General features: G+C 42.9%; 1 pseudogene; it reads right to left on the bottom strand.

The window, feature by feature from the left end:
* Window positions 1-4,581: 4,581 nt before the first annotated feature.
* LOC128399286 (cytosolic phospholipase A2 gamma-like) lies at window positions 4,582-21,373 on the bottom strand (annotated as a pseudogene).
* Between the last annotated feature and the right edge of the window lie 1,343 nt (window positions 21,374-22,716).

The following is a 22,716-nucleotide window of genomic DNA, read 5'->3' as shown; positions in this document are numbered from 1 at the left end:
ACATTATCTCATGAACAACCTTCTGAGGTTCACGTATCAGTAGGCTTGAGGTAATGAATGTGCCCCTTAGCTTTGTACAATGGGCTTATTCAGCATCACAAGAATTGGAGGTTTCCAAATGTAAACTTAAAGGTCATCAGGTAATAGGGTGGATATTAACCAGATAAACGACAGGGAGCAGAGGCAGAAGTAAAGTAGAACTGGCCCTTCCATTGATTAGATAGCAGGAGGCTTCCTGCCACCTTAGGTGGCAAATGTTGAGGTGCAGGGGGCAGTGGGGAGGTAAGCTGATGAAGGATAGACCTGTGTGTGTCTTGTGACCTGCTTTGTGCACCCTAAACTGGCCTGCTGCCCTCAGTTGTGGTAGACCATTGTCAGGGGTGTCTTGCCCATAGAGGCAAGTGGCACGGTGCGCCAGGGCGCCAAGTTCTGAAGGGCACCAGGGAAGAGGCGGAGGCTGGATGCGGCGCCTCCCAGCATCAGCTCGCTGTCCTCACCCACGTCCGCCATGCCACGTCGAAGCAGCACCACGCCCAGAGCCTCTGCCTGCCATGGCCACTGTGACATGGGCACCAGGGAAGAGGCGGAGGCTGGGCGCGGCGGTGCCTCCCTGCATCAGCTTGCTGCCCTCGCCTACCTCGCTGAAGCAGTGCAGTGCCTGGAGCCTCCGCCTCTTCCCTGCCGGAGCAGCTGTCCTCCAGCCGCTGCCCGCCTCCTTCAGCTCTGCAAAGCTGCCAGCAGAACTGTAAAAAGGTTGGCAAAGCCACTTCCAAGCTCGGGAGGAGGTGGTGTTGCGGGCTTCCAGGCCCGCGCGATCCGGGGAATCTTCTGCCATGTCATCCCCCTGGCCAGCCAATCGGCTGGCTCAGGGGGTGTGGCTTGCCACATTTAAGGCAAGCGCGGCAGAGGAGCTCCCTCTGGGGAATTTCACAACGCAGTTGGCGCTTCTCGCTTCTGTCTTGTGTTTTTGTCTTAAGTATTTTGCGGTTGGTTCAGCTGAGTGGAACCTCGTGGAAGCCTTGGTCTATTCTACGGTCGTGTCGCTCGTCTGCAGCTTTAAAACTATTGGAGATCAACTGAGGGGTGCAAGGAGTGCGGTTAGTGTGTCGGCAAGGGAGCGGGAGAAGGGAAACCCACCCGTTGCCTCCTTAGGAGTTTGGCTATTGCGTTAAACCACCTCCCCCTCTTCAAGCTTTTCTCCCGCACAGGGATCTTTTGCATACCCCCCACCGTTCCCCCCGACTTTTTGGCAACTCTGGGAAACAGGGGGGGGGCACAGGGAACTTTGCACTATGGTGCCTGATATACTTAAGATGGACCTGACCATTCTAATGGGCTGGCTAGATGCAGAGGAGTGGTGGGAGGCACTAGTTGGAGAACCCCACAAGGGAATCTTCACTCGAAATGAGGAAGGTTCAGATTGGTGGTGGGACGATGATGTAGTCAGATGGAGAGGATTAAGCACACTGGGAAGAGGAGGTTTGGCAGCTGAAGAGGTAACAGGGTTTAGTGGGCAGGAAGAGTGTGTGGCAGAGAGCAGTCAAGAACCAAAGGCAGAAGAGGAGGATTGAGAGGAGGGGGGGGGGACAAAAGGCAGCAGTGAATTAGGCTAATGAGGAAGCCAGGCTGTCTCCCCATCCTGTGATGGGCTGCTACCCTCCTCCCTGGTCTTCTAGAACATGAAGAGGTATGAAGAGGGCAGAGCAATGATAAGCAAGTTGAAGGAACCTCAGACTGATTCGGAAGGAACCAGGGGACTTTCACTCCTCACAACTGCCTAATTCAGGAAAGATCTGCTGGGAAGAATTGCTCTGCTCACTAGGCCTAGTCTCCTGAGCTGTTTTCTTTCTTTGAATAAAGAATACTGTTATTGCTGTTATTGCTGACCTGTTCCTGATACCCACCCAGTGAACCATGCTATTCCATTGCTGTTGAGATAAGCTTCAACTGCCAACCCAGATAGCTTTTGTATGTGGATTGTGTGTCTGTCAATGCAGATTAATGTTAAGTTGCCATACTAAATAGATACCAAGGCTGGTGTGGCTTATAATAAATGGCATAACTGAAAGCCTAAGGGATTAACAAAAAGTGGATCTGAATGAACGATTCAGCAAAAGTAGATGTCAGAGAGACAAACAGCTCTGTGTTTACAAAGATTTAACTGTTCTGTTGATGCATGATTTGTCACAGGACCATGCAAAAATGTATTTAGAAGGGTTTTGCCCCTGTGGTTCCTGGCAGGGCTACTCTTTGCGACACACACACCACTTTTAGGAGATTATTTGTTCAAACCAGGGGTAGCCAAGCTAGTGCTCTCCAGATGTTTTTGAATACAATTTAGCCCTCAGCCAGAATGGCCAATGATCAGGGATGATGGAGGGCACCTTATTGGCCACCCCTGGTCTATGCAGAAACACCTCTGAGATAGGTGCTTAGCAAAACACATTACATGAAGCCATGATATGCATATTTATCTCAGACTCTTGGATGCTACTCTTCAAATGCTTTCCTAAGGTAACCTACACCAGAAACACACTAAATATGTGTGTGCTTGTGTTTCTCTCTGTGTGTAATACAATATATCATAATAAAAACAGATAATGAAAAGAGCAATGGAGTTTAGAAGTAGTAGTTGGTAAAAACATCATAAAAAACAACAATCAGATATTAAAATCCACAATTTAAATACCCGATAAAATAATATAAACTACTATTCAGTGTTTAAAAGGAAACAAAGAGAACATCAGCCAAATCTGTGTGCCATAAAAGAGTGATTTTCTGCAAGGTCTTAAGTATGGTTGACCAGAAATAATGGGATGGATCAGGAGAATACGTTAGACTTGAATACATTAGAGCCAGAATATCTGTTTATTGTGTAGGTGTGAGGAGCCTGGACTTCCAAATGTTTCTGGACTCCAATTCCCATTAACCCCAGCCAGCAATGGTCAGGGTTTGGCCGCCCAGCAACTTCAGTTTGGCCGCCCACTATCTACTCCCATTGAAATCATTAGGAATTAGGTTAGTACTGCTTTGAGAAATCTGACTCCTATAAATTTATAATTGAACTTGCCCAGGCCACACATCCCCGATCAATTCTTGGGGAGGACTTCTTTTTTAAAACAGCCTTCTGAATTCTGAACATACCAACACAGCTCTTTAAATTCTGACTTGAAGTTACATACCAAATATATACAGATGCAATCACCACACATTCTCGTGGAAGTAAATTGCTTTAAATATGGTTTTATGTATTATTTTGTAAACAGCTTTGAGGTATTTTCTTTTTCAATCAAGTGGTATATGAATTTCATGAAATAATAAACAAATAATTGCTGTTCCAAAATTTCATCCACACGCTTGGGCTGCAGAGGTTAAGAGGTATGCCCTGCTCTGTTGGGAGTAGGCTTGTGTGCAAATGGGGAAACAGAGGGAGTTGTTTGGGAATGCTGACAAAAGGATTGCAACATGTCTGCAGTTTCTTGCTCCACAACGCATTGCTCTGAGGAAAGAGTCTGTGCATTCATGCAGGGTGAGGCAAATGTGTTCTGTGTTTGATAGTGTTAAACTTGTGTATCAAAGAACTTTATTTTCTTCTTTGCTTAAACAGCATGTCATTTGTTTGTGGATGAATTGATGTTGATATGTTCCACACCGTAACTAAGATTCTTCACATTTTTTGCTCTTTCTCTCCCCATTAAACGTTCGGCAAATTTGTTTAAAAATGCTTGCTTTTTGCTATAGTACTGGTGCTTAATTAAGAGTGTGACAAGGAAAAAAATCTGTAACCACAAGGAGTCTTTGTCTAACTTGGTCACATGCTGGATGGGTGCATGTTTGAGTTATGAGGAGCATATTTGCTTGCAAACTTTGTCCTTAACTTTTGAATGGCAAGGGATAGCGTGAGTTCATGGGGGGAGGTGAGGATATGTCGTGGTATACATGAATAGCAAAGTCCTTATTCACATGCTACTCCTGTGTAGAGTTTTGCCACATTGTTGGAGGAGCAAGGCCACACTTTTAGCCCCCTCCATGACATGACTACCCCCTTCTGCAGTAAAAGCTTGCTATTTGTGGTTATCAACAGCTTAAACTTCCATTTGCAAGGATCTGCACATGAATATTCCCACCAATCAGGGCAACCAGTTGTGCAGGTCTCCCAGTCATGTGGGAGTCATGAGCAGGTATTCACACATCACAGAGAAAGCTCAACCACACACTGCACATGGTTCTGATGTAAAGGCAAGGCTAAAAGCATAGTCCTGCTACTCCTTCAACACAGCAAAGCCCTACACATGAGTAATGTGTGAATAGAGCACATGTGATGTTATATATCTGAGGGAGACTCAGGTATAGCCTTTGGTCCAAATGTATCTGTCTACTACTGCCAGTCCTTCATTGCCAACTAGAGATGTAAGAAGGCAATAATTTTCGTTCCGACCTGTATTCAACACAGTCTGTGTTTCCATCTCGCTGCGGTTCAGTTACCACCAAATACTCATTTGCTCATCTCACAATCACTATTTCATGTAACTATGTAACTCATGTAACTTATATCACATTAAATGAAAGGATACATCAAAACAACTTTTAAAAGGTATTTCATTACACATCATTTGAGAACTTAAAGACAACAATGGATGCCAATTTTATTTGATTGATTTCCATTTCCTGACCACAGATGGATCATAAATGGCAATTTGAGATTTTCTTCTTCCCCTGAACTACAGTGGTACCTCATGTTGCGAACCATCCCCCTTACAAATTCTTCGGGTTACGCACTCCACTAACTTGGAAGTAGATGCCCCTTGTTGTGAATTTTGCCCTGGGATGTGAGCAGAAATCGCACTTCAGTGGCGCGGCAGCAGCGGGAGGCGCCATTAGCAGAAGCGCACCTCATGTTACGAGTGGTTTCTGGTTACAAATGGACCTCAGGAATGGATTAAGTTCATAACCAGAGGTACCACTGTATAGGTACTAACCATAGTTTGTAGTTTCAGAAATAATAAACTGAAGTTAGTTCAATATTGGGTCCCCTCCTAACTGCAATAAATCCCAACGTTTGTTAATTTAATTTCAAGTCAAACTTCAGCATTGTGTCCAAATGAGGCCATTGATATATGCTATGTTTTTATTGATCAGTGATATATATACTGATCTGATACTTTTAGAATAGCGGATACAAATTGAGCCGATAATAACCATGATGCTAACAAAAGTTAGAACTCTAGCAGAGGAAAAATCCTTGTTATGTGAACTTTGTTGTCAAGCAAATGTTGAAGAGGAAAAAACTTTACTTAAGCCCTTTATGAAGGAGGACCTACAACATTCTTGATCTCCTCCAAGATCTTTTTGTGAACATTTGCTACATTTTGCTTTGCTGCAGTGAGCAACTTTTCAATCTCCTCCTTTGAATAGCTCATCTTGAATGTAGAAAACTGTTCTCTGTATTCATGAATTTTATCTGAAAATGAGAGTTGCTGTGTATTAATGAATTATAAGGAATTGAAAACATATTCCATTAACTGTAGGGAAAAATTATAACACTGAGCATGACTCATCTGTCCTACTGAAAGAGAGGATAAAAGACTTCTTCTGTTTCCAGTGATCCTATTCTAATTCTGAATTTGGTCCCCATCATCACTAATGAAAATTGGAGTTTTGCTGAGCCAAATAAAATTAAATCTGCTTGGTGGGTCAAAGAGTTGTATGAATCTGGAGAAAGGAAGATGGTATGGGAAATTCAAATGCTGGAACTGTAAAAACCTTGCTAGCAAAAGGGAGTAAGAACTACAGGGAGATTGGTTCAGTTTAAGCATAAGGAAGGAATTCAGCACTAGAAATAAAATGATGTATCCAATTATTTTGTCTTGATAATTTTTTAACTCCACTATCTGATCAACTGCACACTTACCAAATGGATCTCATCGACACATTACCTGAACAGTTGACTTTGTTGAACAGTGGACAGTGCACGACAGTTGGGACACATTCTGCATCTCCTCTGAAGATATAGCAATCCTTCAAATCATCCGTGTCCTGCAGCTCTCTCTCATCGATCTTGGGAAATGGGATTCCATGTTCCTCACAGTATTTAATGGCTTTCTTAATGGTCTGAACCGAAGGAGACAGTCTATAGTTAATTGCCATATCCACTTGGGTAAATAGCAGCTGGCTGAAAAGAATACTCATGGCTACTTCCTGGGCAGCTGTTAGGGACCCTTCAGACATTACCATCATGACATGGGAAGTGATACAGTTAGGCTCTCTTCTAAGCTGCTTTAGGAAGTCCCAGGGCACTTTTACCCCACCCATCTGGCTGGGTTTCCACAGCCACACTGGGCGGCTTCCAGCACATATAAAAATGTAATGAAATGTCAAAAATTAAAAACATCCCAGTACAGGGCTGCCTTCAGATGTCTTCTAAAATTGTGCAGTTCTATATCTCCTTGACATCTGATGGGAGGGCACTTCTGATATCACAGAGTGGCATGAAAAGGAGTAATGCCGTGGTAGATACTGGTAAGGAATCTTCAGAAGGAAGTTTTAGATAACAACATATTAGAATCAAAGAATTGAAGAGATGGAAGAGATTCCCAATGGTTATGAGGTCTAAGATCCTGCAATACAGGCACAGCAGCCAAAGAACCCCTGACAGACAGCCATCCAACCTCTGTTAAAAAACTTCCAATGAAGGGGAGTCCATCTTCTGAGGCAGTCCATTCTACTGTGGAATGGCTCTTTCCATGATAAAGTTATTCCTAATGTTTTGTTGGAATCTTTTTCGTGTAATTTGAATCCAATGGTTCAAGTCCTACCTCTGGAGCAGTAGCATACAAGCTTCCTCCATCTTCCATGTAACAGCCCTTCAGATATCTGAAGATGATTACCAACATCCCCAACTCCTATCTAAATTTATTTTATTTAAACCTAAAACATGGATACCTAAGCTTATGTAATATTGTTTAATGAATCCTAACAGAATTATCCTTTGACCAGAATTTTAGCCATGTTTGATTGCCCCTGTAAATTAAATGAATTTACCAGAAAAGGATCTCCGGCACTGAAGTCAAAGGAGAGGATCAACTTCACTTTCCTCTCAGACTGAAGAAGGGATGGGTAAGCAGCGTTTATCGCCAGGCCAGCATCAATCAGAGAGACAACCTGTTTGCTTGTCAAGTCAGGACATTCAACATCCACTAGACATATGAAGTGAAACAGAGCATCAATACAAAGCTTTTGAAATCAATATCAACCTGCTGCCTACGTAGTTATTAAGTTAGTTATTAAGAAGCCATACCAATACTACTACTGCTTATATATGGGCAAATCTGTCAATTTCAGTCCCCCACCCCACCCCAGTCTTCAGTTTGTCATATTTCTGCATCAGAAATGTCTACAGGCTGATGAAAGGTGTAAGTGGATTGAGCCCATGTAAAGGATTTGAGAGCTGAGCCAAGTGCACAAGTCCTACTAACCTGCCATCGGCATCCCAAATCAAGTCCACTCATCTATAGTAAAGGTACCTCCTACACAGATGCAATGAGTGGGCAACTTCTCAAACCATAACCCTTTGCCTGCGGTTTCCTTGAAGGCCATGAGCAATGTGTGCAATGAGCTGTGTTTATCTATGATACAGATATCACACTCTGCATCATAACCAGGTTATTCCATGACATTCATGGAGCTATGGCCTCACAACTCTGGGAATTCAGGCAAAAAGTGGCAGGTGTGAATAAGTGGCTGGTGGACTGTACTACATGTAAGTGCCAAGGCCTTGGCTGGTTCGGATAATTATAGTTAAGTACCTAGTTACTGATCCTATAATAGAAAGGAAGGAAGGAAGGAAGGAATATTATCAGGAAATGCTCCAGGAAGCAACTATATGTTACCACAAGCTGTCTCTTCCTGGGTAGCCATATTTGGGTGTGGGGGGAGAGAGATTTTGCTGCAGCCCAAGAGCATAACATTCAGAACAGTGGTATCCATGTATAAAAATAATAATATCAATGCAACATATGCTTACAGCAGTGGTACAGGAAGTTATTAGTGCTTCCCCATGTCCAGTTCAAAAGGCATAAATACGTCTTTCTCACCACATCATGTAAAACACGGAGGGAATCACTAGCAAAACCTAAAAGGGAATAATATTTAGAGTCAAGAATGAGAAAAAATAATTTCACCATTTTTTTAATTTGGAAAGGCGGTATCCAAATAAAATGACTGACTGGTTGACTGAACATGGAATGAATCTATCTTAAACCAGTCAAGTTGCCATCCCAGAGTCTGTCTGAGATTAGAGCTCCTCAGATCATTTGGTTCTATAGCAGGGATAGCCAACATGGTGCCCTCCAGATGTTACGGACCACAACTCCCATCATGCCCTGACCATTAGCCATCCTGGCTCAGGATGGAATCTAAAAACTTATGGAGGGCACCACGTTCAATTCTCTCCATTGCAAATCTTTTCACTCATTACAACTCTTTAGTGGTAAAATGGATTTCCAAGGTCCAAAGAGTAGCAGATTTTTTTGAACCCCATGACATGCATTGTTATTGTGGATAAGTTTTAAAAGAAGAAAAAATGGGGAAGTAAGAGATGCTAACACCTGGGCATAAAAGGATGAAGAATAAAGAGAGACACTCCTCCAGATTACATTGTACTACCAAACTCAGATATCTTTGAGGAGACTTTCGAGAAGAACAGTAGCTCAAAGGCAATGCATGGTTGCTATTACACTTGCCTCCAAAATCCAGGTCCAGTGCTTGACACAGTCTCATACAGTCTTTCTTTCTTGTTTCCGCATTAGCAGAAAACCAGGTCTTGCAGATCTCTCTAAGCAATTCATAGCTTCTGCTGGAACTATGGTCTATTTTTGCAGACAAAATGACATGGAGTGTTAAAGCAGGAAAAGAAAAATGAGCAATAGCTAAGGGTATATGAAAGACTTTTACTTCACCAAAGCTTTATTAGGCATAACAAATATAATATATTAAACAAAGTCATCTTAATTTGCAGCAATATTTGGGATTTTGTCTGACGCTCACTTACTTTTCAAAATGTTGCGGAGGTGGTCAAAATGCTTATCTGCTATCCTTCCATCTGATGTTTCACAGAGGTGAAGCTCTAAAATCGACTGATAACCCTCATAGAGTGTCTTAAGTTTCTGGTCATCTTTATCTTGGCAATAAAAGAGCATACAAAAGAGAATTACAAATACTCAGGCCTGGCTCAAGACATATTGCTGCTCAAGGAAGAACAGCATATGCAACTCCACTCTACCTCCAAGTCTAGGTGCATAGTCTCTAAGACTTAGTCTCTAAGACTGACTAAATTATTTTGGCATCTGATTTAGATCTGGTTTAGCGTCTGATTTAGATCTGGTTTGGCATCTGATTTAGATCTGGTTTAGCCTCTCTGCTGCCACCTGCTGGTAAAGTTACTCCTCCTCCACCTCCTCTCAACTTCTGTGTCTAGAACAGGCATCCCCAAACTCGGCCCTCCAGATGTTTAGGGACTACAATTCCCATCATCCCTGACCACTGGTGCTGTTAGCTAGGGATGATGGGAGTTGTAGGGCCAAGTTTGGGGATGCCTGGTCTAGAAGAACCGCACTCATTGATTGCACACCAAAACAGACTTTGAGTAAGGCCTAAGGGTACAACAACAAATAGTATAGCTAGACATTGGGAGGAAGTGGGACATTCGGGACTAAAATCTATTTGTGTGCTGTTTGATTCAGTGCTGTTAGCTGAAAACATACTATTGCTTGCACATGGGGTGGTTGTGCATTGTGGGAAGGCTGCCACTCACAAACCTTTTTCATGTCGTAAGCTACCTTGCGCATGGTTTATACTTTGGAAAGGTGGCATACAAATAAAATGATGTATGTATGTAAAGGTAAAGGGACTCCTGACCATTAGGTCCGGTTGTGACCGACTCTGGGGTTGCGGCGCTCATCTCGCTTTATTGGCCGAGGGAGCCAGCCTACAGCTTCCGGGTCATGTGGCCAGCATGATTAAGCCGCTTCTGGAGAACCAGAGCAGTGCATGGAAACGCCGTTTATCTTCCCACCAGAGTGGTACCTATTTATCTACTTGCACTTTGACGTGCTTTCGAACTGCTAGGTTGGCAGGAGCAGGGACCGAGCAACGGGAGCTCACCCCGTCGCAGGGATACGAACCGCCGACCTTCTGATCGACAAGTCCTAGGCTCTGTGGTTTAACCCACAGCGCCACCCGCATCACATGTATGTATGTAGAGCCCATCAAAATTAGTGTGATTTACTTATGAGCAGACATGTATAGGATTGTACCATAAAGCAGAAGAATACTCATATAATACAAAATACTTCTATAGAATCATAGAATTGTAGAGCTAGAAGGGACCCCAAGGGCCATCTTGTTCAACCTATATATGGTAGTCCATACAGGAATCGCAGCTAAAGCATCCATGACAGATGCCCATCCAACCTCTGCTTAATATCTCCAATGAAGGAAAGTCCACCACCTCCTGAGGGATTCCATTTGAACATCGAATAGGTCTTGCTGTCAGAAAGGTTCTTCCTGATGTTTAGTCAGGAATATATTTCTTGAACATTAGACCTTTTCTGATCCCATGGTTAGGTGGAGGGGCATGGGAAATGCTTCACAGTTTTCCCAGCAATACTTCATCAAGTTTGGAGGCTGATGATGGCAATAACTGAATTCGACCTGAGAAATATTGAACTCAGCCTGTTGAAACCCTTAGGCACATATTCTAGTGATCAACATGTTATCCTCCAGATATTATTGTGCTACAACTCGCATCATCCCTTGTCATTGGCCATGCTATCTGGGCTGGTGGGAATTGAAGGCCTAATAACATCAAAACAGCCACAGGTTTCCCATCACTTTGGTAGGGTATTTCAACAATTTATTTCAGGTGAGCAAAACTGATCTTGCCCCTTCTGCCTGTTTTTCCTCCCAAAAAAAATGCCCTGGGGGCACCACAAGCTTTGCCATTCTTTTGTTTCATCCTTGATGGAATAGATACTAATGTAGTGAATTGAATTTATTATTTCGGTCACAGACCTGTTCCAGCCCACATACAATATCAAGGAAGATATAAAACACAAGAGGAATACATTTGAATTTGCAATTAGGTATAACAGGGACACTACAGATATAACAACAGTTAAAAAATATATAAATTAAAACTTAGTCACTAACAAATAACCTAAAATTATCATTTAAGGCCTTAATCATTGTGATAGCACAGCTTGTTCCCTAAGTTTTATGGCAAACGCATAGAATTTGGCTATGCTTAACATGATCTCAGGATCCTTGTCCTCTACCAGGAATTTTAGACATCATTAATGTAGTACTTGTAAAGGCAAATGGCCTCTGGACAGTTAAGGCCAGTCAAAGGCAACTATGGGGTTGCAGCACTCATCTTGCTTTTAGGCCAAGGGAGCCAACGTTTGTCCACAGACAGCTTTCCGGGTCATGTGGCCAGCATGACTAGACTGCTTCTGGTGCAACAGAACACCGTGACATAATCCAGAGCACACGGAAATGCTGTTTACCTTCCCGCAGTACCTATTTATCTACCTGCACTGGCATGCTTTCAAACTGGGAGCTGGAGCTGGGACAGAGCAACGGGAGCTCACACCGTTGTGAGAATTAGAACCGCTGACCTTCCGATCAGCAAGCCCAAGAGGCTCAGTAGTTTAGACCGCAGTGCCACCCGCGTCCTTACCTTTACCTTAGTAGTTGTGCACCCTGTAACACTCTCTGTATGTGGGTGGATAGCAACACAGTCTTACGCAAGCACACACATGAGAAAAGCACAAACAAAAACCAGGAAGATTGCAACACTATGAGTTATAGACATTAACACACACAATTGAACTTGAAATCAAATCCAGGTACAAGGGAGACCAGGATATTAATGTTGGTTGCAACATCTTACCCAAGTTTGTTGAAGCTGAGGAAGAGTCTCCTGATCTCTTGTGTTTTAGATAATTCAGCAAAGAATCTTGAAAAAGAAATGTGCATGTTCACACACAATGAGAAGAGTCAAAGGGTCTTCTGATCCAGCATCCTGTTCTCACACTGGCCAACCAACCTAATGTCTAAATGTTGGGTTGGGATATCTGCTTGCAAGACCACACCCCCACTCATGGTTCTCAACAACTGGTATACAGAGCCAAACTCTCTCAAAACAGTATGAAAAACCATCTTTCCCAAAGGCAACAAGTAGTAAAATAGCTGGCAATATTCAGATTGCAAAAAGGGAGGGGACAACCAATACATTGTTCAGACTTTGAATTTTCGATTTTCGTTTTGACAAAATATGGTGCCTCCTTTCAACAATACCATAATCACTCGTCAGCCTTTGTTCACCTAGAGACTTTGTTTGTCCTAGAGACAAGATACAGGTTTAAAGATACTGCATTCACCAGTTCTAATACTAAGTGAAGCTTTGAATCACTGCAAAGGGCTAGTGTCCCCAGATTCCCTTCTTCTTCTTTGACCAAAGTGAATGAAATATGGAGGCACCAGCCCACCTCCAGAGTGAATTAAACCTGCAAAATTGTATGCAGATGCACCCACAGGTTTTCATGTAGGAAATCTTCCAAAAAACCCAAACCCCAGTCCACTTTATAATTCAGAGTACACACAGAGCCAATGCACACCCCATATTTAAAAAAGAAGATAAAAGAGCAATACCTATTATAGTCCTGTAGAGTTCTTGTTCGCTTCCAAGGGCACTTCCCCATAAACCTAAAAATAAGAAAGCTGTGGCATTAACAATCATATGTTTCACCTGGTGGCAGTAAAAGTAACGACAAAGTTAATATTTTATTTTTTTATGACATAATATCAGCACAGAAAGGGAAGGTTATAAATGTAATCACAGACAAAGAGCCCATTTTTGTACGGATTGTTAGCACCAGGGCTTTCTGCTGTAACCCATCCTCACTAGGGATAGACAAATCTGCTAAATTTGTTTTCTCACAATTTTTGCAGTTGTTGTTGCTGCTGCTGCTGCTGCTGCTGCTGTTGTTGCATTTTAAAATTTACAGATATAAACCATCTTTTCTTCTTCATTTACGTGCATAATTTACTCTTCTAAACATGTTCATTTCCATAATACAATATTTGACTTCCCCCTACCTCTTTACATCTCTCTTTATTTCATTTTCCTTTGTACTGTGTTCTAGTATTCTTTCAACCTTCTCTTTATGTAAAATATCTTATCCAGCTATCTATTTATTTTGTGAAATTTAATCTAGGCACATCCGAGTTTTAATTTGGGAACCATGTTTACACAGTTAATTTTTAAAACAATCCTATTCTTTTTCTAAACCTTACGTTCGAGTGATTTCTTATTGCTTCTGTCATTTTGGCTAGATCTACGTATTTACACAATTTCATTTGCCACTCTTCCTTAGTTGGTATTGGATCCCCTTTCCAATATTTGGCAATTAACACTCTAGCAGCTGTTGTTGTATATAGAAATACTCTTTTGCTTTCTTTTGGGGTGTTTATTGTCATAATGCCCAATAAGGCAGCTTCTGGTCTCTTAATAAATGTTTATTTTTTAAAAAAGGGGGTTTGCAAGAATATTTGTATGCATTCTCATGCACATTTGTCCTACCATACCCAATTTTTAAACACAATTTTGTCTACTAAGCGTTATGTTTGTGTTCACATTTCATTAGTGCATGTACTTTTGTATGCATTGTTTAGTTGGGGAACTGTGTCACAAAAATTGGAAAAGGGCCAATTCCAAAGGAGAGGTGTGTTTTGTTTCATGAAGTACAAATTTGTTAGGTTCACATTAGCAGGAAAACTGAACAGATTTGTTATGTACTGAGCTTGGATCCTAGAACAATAGGCAAGTAGGATCCTAGAAGGCAGCATCCTGATTGGTCTGCAGGAGCCGCCCAATCAGGCTTCAGGAGGGGAGTTGAATCAGCCAATCACACGGGACCCATTGTGTAAATAATGTATATATATAGGCAGAGATTTTGGGGAAGACTCACTCCCTGTTTGACATGAGCTGAAATAAAGAGCATGAAATCAACACTAGACTCCAAGTATATTTCAAAATTCATCCTCCATCTGTAGTTCTCACACACATCTAATGAAGGAGTGGCTGGTACATAGCTTATTTGTTTGATCTAGACATTCAGGAGCCTCCTCTACATTCATTGGCCATGAGAACACAGAATCTGTTACTTTGCTTGGAATTTGGCATTCTGAGAATGGCATGCTCTTAAGATGCTGAGGGAGGTCAGGTACCTTGCAAATAGCAGATATCTCTTTTCTTCTTTTCTTCAGTCAGTTGCCCATTTTCAAATATGCTCCCAAAGTGCTTCATATCTACATATGCTCCCAGGCCAGGAACCCCAGCTTCGTGTGGGGTGAATTCGAACCAGGTGCCTGGAAAACAAACAAAAGATTGGAGGGAAAGATATGAGAAGGGCTGGATGCCCAGGGGAAATATGAGCAAACCTGCCACCAACATCTCCCTTACAGCAACAAGAGAAACATCTGTTGGGATTTGGAAAGAAGTTGAAACAAATTTCAGTAAGATTAGTAACTTCCCTCAGGGTGGTGAGTAAAGACTTCTCACATCTAAATGGTGAAACAGGAAGAGATGTGCTACTTTAACATTTACATCATGAAGAGGCAAAATGACAGCTTACAGCATAATTCCAACCATGTCTACTCAGAAGTAAAACCTGTTGAAATCAGTGGACCTTCCTTGCTCCTGGGAATGCGAGTGAGGGTTTCAGCATTAGCCATTTTAACACTCAGCAATTAAGTACAACTGTTTTCTGTCCTGACACATCTGGCTATTTGCAGAGCCATCTGCACTATACATCTGCACTATACATTTAAAGCAGTATCATACCACTTTTAAAGGGTGGGCGCGGGTGGCACTGTGGGTTAAACCACAGAGCCTAGGACTTGTCGATCAGAAGGTCGGCGGTTCATATCCCTGCGACAGGGTGAGCTCCCATTGCTCAGTCCCTGCTCCTGCCAACCTAGCAGTTTGAAAGCACCTCAAAGTGCAAGTAGATAAATAGGTACCGCTCCGGCGGGAAGGTAAATGGCATTTCTGTGCGCTGCTCTGGTTCACCAGAAGTGGCTTAGTCATGATGGCCACATGACCCGGAAGCTGTATGCCGGCTCCCTCGGCCAATAAAGCGAGATGAGCGCCGCAACCCCAGAGTCGGTCACGACTAGACCTAATGGTCAGGGGTCCCTTTACCTTTACTACCATTTTTAAAAGTCATGGCTTCCCCCAAGAATCATGGGAACTATAGTTTGTCAATGGTGCTGAGATTTAAGAGACCTCCATTCTCTTTACAGAGCTACAATTCTCAGAGTGGTTTAATATTCAGTCCCTCTTCCCAGAAAACTCTGGGAATTTTAACACTGTGAGGGAAATATTCTTGTCTGCCTCAAACACTGGAAGTAGGCTGGATGTTAATTAAAATTAATTAATTGCATGCCTGGATTCCATTCACCAGTTTTCTCTTCCTTTGCAAAACTTAGTTCTAGAAACAGAGCTGAATGGGAGTTTGGAGGTCATCTTGTTCAAGCCCCTGCTCAATGCAGGACGCGACTGCTATCACCTCCAACAAATGGCCATCTGCCTGTTTTGATTTTCTTAGACACAATATGTAAGTCTGAATAGATATAATTACCTGCATGTTGTTGCTCATAGCTTTGCTTGTCCACAGCATTATAGATCGGGTAAGGATTTTTCCCATTCTCACAAGCTCCCCTGTGCACAGGTAGTTCAGACTCATCAAGCTGAAATGCAGGCATTTGGTTAAATTAAATTAATTTGATACCTAAATGGCTTCCAAACTACTCTTGGCCCTCTTTAAAGGGAGCTTCAACCCTGGTCTTCCAAGAATGCTATGTATAACACAGCCTCAAAGCACTTCTACCCACATGGATGAAATAATATACTAATACTACTACTAATAATAACATATACACATATCCCTTCAGTCCTTCCTAGGCACCTGGTCTTCCTACAGGCCACACCCCTCAACCGCCCCACCCAAGTGCTTTTGCCATACTGGGATGTGACCCTGAACTGTAATAGAGCCTCTCATATCTGTTGCTTCACCTAGTTTTGGCTTTGGTCCTGCCCAGGGCCTTCTTACCCATGGGCACTAGGGGTGCAGGGCACCCAGGCACCAGGCTCTCAGGGGCGCCAGGCCGAGAGTCTGGGGCCCGAGAGTTGAGTCCAGGGAAGAGCCCGCCCATCAGTTGGAACGCTGCGGGGGGCTCTTCTGCTGCGGGCGGCTCTGCGCCGCAGGTTCGGGGGTGACAGAGCCAGCAAGATGCTGAGGCAGCCGACCGGCTCTGCCCTCCTGCACGCCTGGGACTAGGCACCTGGGGGCGCCGGGCGAATCTTTGCATATGCTTAAGACAGCCCTGGTCCTGCCCATCTTTGGTATGTGGCGATGGAAATGTGATTTCCCACCCTTGTAGAAGAACGTGTGTGTGTGTGTGTGTGTGTGTGTGTGTGTGTGTGTGTGTGTGTGTTACAGTTCTCCACTCACCTCGTTTAGCAGTTTATGCACAAGGAAATAGGACCAGAAATCAGTCAAAGAGTAACATTCATCTTCCGCAGCCCCAATACAGCTTTCATTGCCTTCTGAAATTCCCACTGGCCTTTGACAAGGGTTTCACACTGACTTTTTTCTAAGGCTTCTATTTTTTCTGCCCAGTCTTCATGTTTGTAGAGAGCTGAAATGCACCTTTTAATGAAGCAGAACATTTATGTTGGAAAACATGTGAAGGATTTCTGTGATAGTCATTTGGAGTGTATTCAGGGCCGGATTCAGGTTTGATGAGGCGCTAAGGTACTGAAGGTAATGGGGCCCTTTATATGTCCAGCTGTCCTTTGTCAACAACAAATTGTCACTGTTTTTTGTGTTGAATTTATGCTATATGGTAATTTATCGACCTAATAGGTATCTAAAGCCATTTGCACAAACCGAAATATGTATTTTATCAAAGTAATTGTAATTTTTTTCCTTTAATTTTTTTGGGGCCCCCCAAAAGAGTGGGGCCCTAAGTTATAGCTTATTTAGCTTATACATAAATCCAGCACTGAATGTATTCATATGACTGGGCCATGAAAACGCTGTTGTCACATGGTAAAACCAGCTTGTTGGCACATTATCTTCTGTCAGTGGCTGCCACTGCGTAAGATTTAATACATAAATTTTGACACAAGGATTCTGTTTTAGCTGCTTCATGTATCTATCCCATAGTAATTGCATTTATTCTCTATATAGTGGTACCTCTAGTTATGAATTGAATTCGTTCTGGGGGTCCGTTCTTAACCTGAAACTGTTCTTAAATAGAGGCGTGCTTTCACTAATGGGACCTCTTGCTGCCGTTGCACCGCTGGCACATCATTTCTGTTCTCATCCTGAGGTAAAGTTCTCAACTCAAGGTAACTCTTCTAGGTTAGTGGAGTTTGTAACCTGAAGCGTTTGTAACCTGAGGGGTTTGTAACTCGAGGTACCACTGTATAGAATTATGTATCAATGTGTGGTTTAATTCTTGTATCCCTGCGTTTTGTAACAGTCTCTCTTTCTGTCTTTCTACATTGTGTAAACTACTGAATCACTGTATCTCTTGCTTATCTATCCCTGAAGGATTGTTTGCGTAGCTCAAGGGCACAGATGGTCAGGAAGTTTAAGTTAGTATCTCCTCAATCTTCCCTAAAACTTGGGAAGATATAAGAATGGTATGTTAATGACTTTTTGATGGACAGAAGAAGATAAAGTAAAGCAAGACAGTTTCAGCTCCCCGACCTCTCCTTTCATGTATGCATCCTATGAGCTAATGATGTATTGCCTTCTGGGTAGTTCTCCTAACTGATGATTCTGGTTTGGAAGCTGTCCTCTTTCAATAGCTTATTTCTCCATAAACTAGGTTCCTGCTGGATGCTAAACTTGTCTATCTCTCTTGGTTGTGGTTTTTTTAAGGTGTTATTACCTGGGTACGAGCCATTTAGAGGTGGTTTAGAAGTAAAAAGGCTGAAATGCACCTTTTAATGAAATAGAACATTTATGTTGGAAAAAATGGAAGGATTTCAGATGTGACCCTCATTAGGAATTTATTTTGAAGGAATCTGTAGGACCGGGTAATGAGAACGCTGTTGTCATGTGGTAAAACCAGCTTGTTGGCACATTAGCTTCTGTCAGTCACTGTGTAAAGTTGACTTCTTCCTGCAACACTGGTATTGCCAAACCTCCCCAGGCCATAGCAGAACAGCATCTTGTTCTTACTCTGGCCATTCAGATGTCTACAGGAAGCCCATGTATAGGACATGTTGCAATAGCAACTCCCTACTCCACTCTGGATCCTCGGCAACTGTTATTCAGAGACTTTGGACCTCTGATCCTGGAAATAGTGTTTAGCCATCATGAATAGAAGCTACTAATAAGCTTATTCTCCATGAATCTGTTTAAAAGCCACTCAGAGTGGTGGTAGCGACTGCACCTTGTGGTAGAGAATTCCATACTATGTGCAGTATTAAGAAGCACTTCCTTTTATCTATCCTGAATCTCCCCACGTTGGATGATCCTGGATTCTAGCATTATGCAAAAGAGAGAGGGGAGAGAGAGAGAGAGAGAGATCTATATGAATTCTTAAACCTTAAACAACCATATCATTTACCAAAAGCTACCAAAAGGCAGAGGGCCTTCTCAGTAGTGGTGCCCACCCTCTGGAACGCCCTCCCATCAGATGTCAAGGAAATACTATCTGACTTTTAGAAGACATCTGAAGGCAGCCCTATTTAGGGAAGTTTTTAATGTGTGATATTTTATCAGTTTTTTATTCTGTTTGGAGCCGTCCGGAGTGGCTGAGGTAATTATTATTATTATTATTATTATTATTATTATTATTATTATTATTATTATTATTGGAGTAGCTGGAGCTGTCGGGAGTTGTAGTTCAAAATAACTGCAGGGCACTGGGCTGTGAAAGGTGAGGCAAAGCATATTTATGTATTTATAAATGTAACACTTACTTGCCAAGATGGCTTCTAACTTCATCTGAACTAGCTAGCAAGGCAAATAATTCTACCTTCTTAAGTCCTGTATTTGCTCTCCCCTCTACCACTCTGCACTTACCAGGTAGAACCTGACACCCCGCCCAAGTACATCACACAGTCCAAGAGGTTGTATTTCTTCAGCTCCGCTAGTGTCCCATAGAGAGCAATCATGGCCCGCACAGCTCCACCTGATCCCAGGACAGCAATATTTGGGATTTGGTCCTAATGGAAGGAATGCAGATATACTCAGTAGGTAACCTCTGTAGGTTAGATATTGTTTGACATCAACTTTGATGTCTTTAAATTAAATACAGGGTGATTCATAATGAATTATACAGTTTCCAGATGCTGTAAAACAGTAACAGGTGATGACACGGACCGCAACTGCGAACTGTGAGGTAGATGTACTCATAAAGTTTGTGTTCTGCTACTGAGGGAAGTGATGTAGGCAATAGTGCACGTGTCATGAAGAAGAAGAAGAAGAAGAAGAAGAAGAAGAAGAAGAAGAAGAAGAGGAGGAGTTTGGATTTGATATCCCGCCTTTCACTCCCTTTAAGGAGTCTCAAAGTGGCTTAACATTCTCCTTTCCCTTCCTCCCCCACAACAAACACTCTGTGAGGTGAGTGGGGCTGAGAGACTTCAAAGAAGTGTGACTAGCCCAAGGTCACCCAGCAGCTGCACATGGAGGAGCGGAGACGTGAACCCGGTTCCCCAGATTACGAGACTACCGCTCTTAACCACTACACCACACTGGCTCATGAGACTAATCAGGCAAAATGGCTGTGTCTGCAGTGGAGAAGACGTGTTGTGTTCTTGAATTGAGCAGAATGGAATCCCAGAGGGATACGTAAGCGGAGGTACGACTGTATTTGGCAGGTAACAGTCAATGGCATTTAGTGTTTCCAATATCCGATGCTTTACATGATAATGTATTTACAGTTTAATACCAGATAAAGATTGCAAAAAGTCTGAAGCTGCAACTATATACAAACTTGTCTGAGAATACGCCCCATTGAACTCCTTCCTTTGAGGCAGACGCACAAAACGAATTCCTACCTCATTATATGGAATCCCAAGCTTGCCAAGGCCTTTCTTCACCTCTTCCTTCCTGGCAGCTGTAGCTGCTTTTTCACCCTCTGAGAGTGCTTTAGAAATACGGACCTTAGCTTCTCCCTGCCAAAAAAATACAAAGCAGATCCAACAGAACACTTACAGTCACATGCCAACACATACAAAGCAGAGCACTTGATACTTACCATGTGTTGGCCTTCAGCCAAGAAAGCTAGTATCTTCATTTGAAGCAATGACATCTGTGGCTGTGTTCCCCAGCTCTGTATAGTGATATCCACACTGGGTTGTTTCACATCACACTGTTCCTTATTTGGGAGGTGTGAGATGCTTCCATTCAAATATCTACTTTGCCATGTGGGAACAGTAGCAAATGAAGGTGCACACCAACCCTTGGCTGAGTCTACTATAATATACCTGCTCGGTGTTGCTGTATGCCCAACTCTCATCACCCTTAGCCAGCATAGCCAATAGTCTGGGATAACAGGAGATATAGACCAATAACATGGGGGGGGGGCTACAGCTTCCCCAGCCCCTCCACACAATTTGAGCAGAATTGCTGTAGAGAAGTATTCCTGTAGAAAAGTATAGAGATGCCAACTGGTAGTTAGGGGTGACAAATGTGGGACTTTCCAAAGTTCCCTTTTTTGAATAGTAGGGAGAAAACATTTTCGTTGTTGGCAGTTGATGAGAAATATACTACTTTTTTTTATGTTTGCTTTAGCAGTCCAACTGATGAAGACAAAATTTCAATAAATAACATTGTTCTGGCAACCACTTATGCTAAGACCTAACAGACTATATTTTTGTGACAGCTATTAACAAATAAAATGGACTCACAGACAACAACTACCCACATCCCTGCTCATGGGCTATGCTGGCTGGGGTTGATGGGAGTTCAACAACATTTTGAGGGTACCATGATGGCTGGCACAGAGACAGGTGCACTGCTAATTCTCAGAGGTATAGCTTACCTTCCCAGTTGCATTACTTGCCATCTTCTCTTCCCTATTTCTCCAAAGTCGGTTCAGTGCCTTTACACTCAAATGACAGCGTAGCCGAAGGGCTTCCTCTAAATGTCAGGGTTTTAAATTTCTGGCAGGCACTGAGCCTGCGGTGTTCCTCTTTTCTTCACATTAAGCTGACTTCCTGCACGAGATTCAGCATTCCACAGTTCTACCCGGACTCTGCTACTGGCCAGTACTGAATGACTCAGGAGAGTGGGAGGGAATGTGTTTAGAAGTAATACGATCCCTTCAATATTTGCCTTACAGCTGCTGCTCCAGGCTTTCTATTTGCAAGGCTGACGGATTTAACTAATTGAAAGCATCAGCTGTTGCAGATATCCCAATTTTGCTGTTGTGGGTGTGTTTGGGAGGAATGCTATAGTTTGTTGGCTTATTTTCTAAGATCTTTGGCTTGCCACATTCTGAAGACATGGAACAACTTAAAAATCAGCATGGGCAAAATATCTCCTCCATACTTTCTTGGAACTGTTGTTGTTGTTGTTGTTGTTTAGTCATTTAGTCGTGTCCGACTCTTCATGACCCCATGGACCAGAGCATGCCAGGCACTCCTGTCTTCCACTGCCTCCCACAGTTTGGTCAAACTCATGTTCGTAGCTTCGAGAACACTGTCCAACCATCTCGTCCTCTGTCATCCCCTTCTCCTTGTGCCCTCCATCTTTCCCAACATCAGGGTCTTTTCCAGGGAGTCTTCTCTTCTCATGAGGTGGCCAAAGTATTGGAGCCTCAGCTTCACAATCTGTCCTTCCAGTGAGCACTCAGGGCTGATTTCCTTAAAAATGGATTTTGGAACTATTAGTTTCCCTTAAGAAGAAGAAGAAGAAGAGTTTGGATTTGATATCCCGCCTTTCACTCCCTTTAAGGAGTCTCAAAGCGGCTAACATTCTCCTTTCCCTTCCTCCCCCACAACAAACACTCTGTGAGGTGAGTGGGGCTGAGAGACTTCAAAGAAGTGTGAGTGGCCCAAGGTCACCCAGCAGCTGCATGTGGCGGAGCGGAGACGCGAACCCGGTTCCCCAGATTACGAGACTACCGCTCTTCACCACTACACCACACTGGCTCTCTAAATATGGTGGCATGGAATATCAGTTACTTCCAGGGGCAGGTAGGGTGGCCCAAGACATTTTACTTCCTGGGGCAAAGGAGAAGATGATACCCACCCTCATTTAATGTAAAAAAGCAAATTGGACCATTAGTTGAATCTTTCTTCTGAATTTTCAATGGAATAGCATTGTCCACTGCACCTGAAGACCAGACCTAATTTATAAGGTGCATGGTGGGCTACATGAGAGAAATAGCCCAAGTTTCAGAAGGAAAAGGCAGGAGTTGTTGACCCAAATTGATAGCTTTTCTGACAGTTCTGTATAGGGCCTCCTTGACATGTCTATTTCTCAAAAGAAACAGTCAATTTCGTTGAGGCCACAGAAAGATAGCTGCAACTCTAGAGAGGTTATGGAGGTGTTACTTAGAAAACCACTTATCCAGGAGCTACAAATAGAACCTACCATTCATGAGAGAAATGTAGCACAGTGG

Source organism: Podarcis raffonei, chromosome 13, assembly GCF_027172205.1.
Source record: "Podarcis raffonei isolate rPodRaf1 chromosome 13, rPodRaf1.pri, whole genome shotgun sequence".
NCBI lineage: Eukaryota > Metazoa > Chordata > Lepidosauria > Squamata > Lacertidae > Podarcis > Podarcis raffonei.
Note: the sequence above shows the minus strand (reverse complement) of the source record. Positions and strands in the feature narration are given on the sequence as shown.